This window comes from Musa acuminata, chromosome BXJ3-10 (genome assembly GCF_036884655.1).
Source record: "Musa acuminata AAA Group cultivar baxijiao chromosome BXJ3-10, Cavendish_Baxijiao_AAA, whole genome shotgun sequence".
Taxonomy (NCBI): Eukaryota; Viridiplantae; Streptophyta; class Magnoliopsida; order Zingiberales; family Musaceae; genus Musa; species Musa acuminata.
Window position 1 is genome coordinate 7,701,250 of NC_088358.1, and position 3,751 is coordinate 7,705,000.

Below are 3,751 nucleotides of genomic sequence, written 5' to 3' on the forward strand. Positions count from 1 at the left end.
GCCCAACGCAGGCGGTTATACCACCCGTGCCCAGGGAACCCGGGATGGAAAAGTTTTAGGCTCCAAGTTTGAATCAACTTAGAGCCTATAAATACCCCTCTCAAACCTAGTTAAAGAACATAAGAACAGGGAGTCTAAAAGCAAAGAAACGCTGCTGCAATCTCTTTAGAAATTCCCTCCTCCAAGTCTAAGTGTTAGAATTCTATTTAAGAGAGGAGAGTGAGTGCTTATAAGGGTTATCTCCTAAACCCGATAAAAGGAGAAGAGGGGTGTAAAAGGTGGTTAGTCTTCGCCTATTGAAGGAAGACCGTTAGTGGATGCCGGTGACCTCGACGGAAGAGGAATAGGAGGAGTGAATGTAGGTAACGACGACCGAACCACTATAAACTACCGTGTTCTCTTGTTTGCATTTCATTCCTACTATTACCTTACTGCAAACTTCCTTAAGTGCTTACTGCCTTCAATTCATTACATTTGCTTTCAAGTTAAGTTTCTGAAATCGATTTTTCGTCGGAAATAGTTTTATCACAACGAAGACTTTTGAAATCTGTTTTCAATAATATTCCATAACTCAAAATATATAGAAATTAGAAAAATCCTCATTCTAGTCTTCCAATATGTGTAATCCATCCCATTGAATACGGGTGGATGTGTAATTGAATGACCCTCTTGGTTGCCGACAAATGCCATCTCTATCAGGTTTCAAACCAAATGAGAGTGACCGAGCTCTGATACCAATTGTTAGGATCGAGTCAGCACTAAGAGGGATGGGTGAATTAGTGCAGCAAATAAAAGCGTCAGTTTAAAAATCTTCGTACGTTAAACAAAAACTAATCTCGGAAGATAGCATGAAAGCGTGTTTGTTTGTAAGGGTAGTGAAAGCCAAGGAGAGAGTGAAGCAATTACAAAGTAAGTAAATGACAATAATAGAAATGCAAACCAGAATTTATAGTGGTTCGGTCTTTATGACCTACATCTACTTTTGATTTCTCCTCCGTCGAGGTCACCAGCGTCCACTAATGGTCTTCCTTCAATAAGCAAAGACTAACCACCTCTTTAGAGTGCTTTCTCCTTTTCACAGGTTTAGGAGATAACCCTTACAAGCCTCACACCTCTCTTGAATGATTACAAAACTAGAAAGGGAGGAGGAGGACTCTTTGCTCTTTTACAACACTTTTAACACCCCAAGATTTCAAGATATTGTTTACACTTTTATGCCCTTTCATACAGAAAAGGATGGGATATTTATAGGCCCCAATGGCTTCAAAATTGGAGCAAAAAAGTATCACATTCTTGGATTTTGAGGCACTGGCGGTACCACTACCATTATTGGGCGATATGACCACCTGTAGACTGACACTAGGTGGCTCCATCACTCAGTCTGAGTGGTACGATTGTTTGACAGAGCTTGGAGACTGAGCTCTGACTATACCACTGCCCAGTTTGGGTGGTACCACTGCCTAGACCACTTGGGAGACTAAGTCACTAGGCGGTGCCACCACCGGCCGTGACTTCAAGTGCTGAATGGGCTATTCAACCGGCCCAATTTAGCCATGTTAAGAGCCTAATTGGCTCCTAACTAAGTTAGTGGGATTATCTCTTAATCCTAACTCAACTTAAGGTCTAACTACGATAATTAAGACATTTAAACATGCAATCTCTATCCGATATATCGATTGTTCTTTTAGCAATCTTTTGACGAACTTCTTGGTGAACTTCTGATGAACTCTCAGCGAACTCCCAATGAACTCTCGGTGAGCTCCCGACGAACTCTCGGTGAGATTTTGGCACATCGTCCGAATCTTCAACGTATCGTTCGATCTTTGACTCCGGCTCAATATCTGCTTTATGCCTTACTACTATCGTAGTTAATCCTGCACACTTATCTCAACATATAGATTAGATCAAACACTTTACCAATTGATTTCATCATCAAAATCCGAGATTCAATAATTTGGATCATTATGGATAGATTGATTATAATAGCCCACCTTCTATCTATTCATACTAACTATTTCATAGATCAATATACTCAGTTATATATCCATAAAATAATTAGACTCTATAGTATACTCTTGGCCATTGTGCCGGACATAGACTCCATATTTATATCAAGATTTTAGAGGAGTCTACATAAGGCACTAGGGACAAAGTTAGCTTTTAGCACTGTTTTTTATCCTCAAACAGATAGTCAATTAAAAAGAATCATTCATATATTATAAGATATGCTAAATGGTTATGTCATTAAACTTTAAGGGATCATGGAGTAAGTATTTATTTTTGATAGAGTTTGCCTACAATAATATTTATCAAGTAATCATTGGGATTATACCATTTAAAGGACTATATGATCGAAAATATAAATCACTTGTTCATTAGGATGAGATGGGTAAAAAAAAAATTTGAGATCAAATTTGGTGAGAAAAACAACAAAAGCAATAAAAAAGATTTGTCAAAGGATGAAGGCAACACAAAGTAAGCAAAAATGTTATGTTGATAACAGGAGACATTTGAAATTTGATATAGGACATAAGGTATTCTTAAAGGTGGCACCAATAAAAATAGTTATGAGGTTTGGAAAAAAAGACAAGCTAGGTCACAAGTATATATGACCATATGATATTCTTGCTAAAATTAGTGATATGGCCTACAAACTAGCCTTACATACTTCATTAGTAAAAGTATATAATATATTTCATGTATTAATATTGAGGAAGTATATTTCATGTCCTAGAAGAGTATCGATAGAATTAGATGAAAATTTGATATACGAGGAATGTGCTATATAAATTTTTGATAGAAATGAGAACAAACTTTATAATAAGAAGATCACTTTAGTTAGGGTAAGAAATTTTGAAGATGAAATTTTTATTATGAGGGGAGAATTGTAGTGCTTGAGTCTCATTCATATTGAATTATAACTAACAACTTGTATGTTAATAAAAATAATATATATATATATATATATATATATATATATATATATATATATATATATATATATATATATATATATATACACGTGTGTTTTATGCTCACTAAGTAATATGATTTGTAATATCTATGTTTCTTAAATATGATAAATGACATGTCCATATTTTATACTTTTAAAGTTAAAGTATATGTTTTCCAAAAATATATTATTCATAATGTTCAATAAAATTTTAATTGAATATGCATAAGCATCAATATCTATTTTGTAGCAAGAAGACATAGTATCTATTTTGTAGCAAGAAGACATAGTCTTTTGATGAAATAAGATAAAGTGTGCTATGGGTTCGATTATGGTAATTGTTAAATCTTAAATTTTTTATAATGAAATCAATTGATAAGTTAATGATCTAATCTGTATTTTGAGTGACAAGAAACTAAATTCAACCAGAAAAGATAAATTGATTGAAGTAGGAGGAATCGAACGTTGGGCCGGAGTTGAACATATTAGGAAATTGGACGTCGGACCGGAGGATCGATCGACATGCTGGCAGAAGGACTTCGTGCCATGAGTTTGAGCATCGGGCCGAAGGATCAGACATTGCACCAAGAAGATCGAAAGTTGCAGGAGTCAACAAGCTAATTGGGTAATATGTTAGAGGAGAGGACGATGTGCCGAAGGTTCGGACGAAGCACCGGAAGAACCAATGACATGCCGAACAACATATGATTCATGCTTTATAATAATTTGTCTAGATCAAGATAGTTTAGGTCTAATTGAGTTGGTATTGGGGTGAAACAATGCCAACTCAATTAGGGG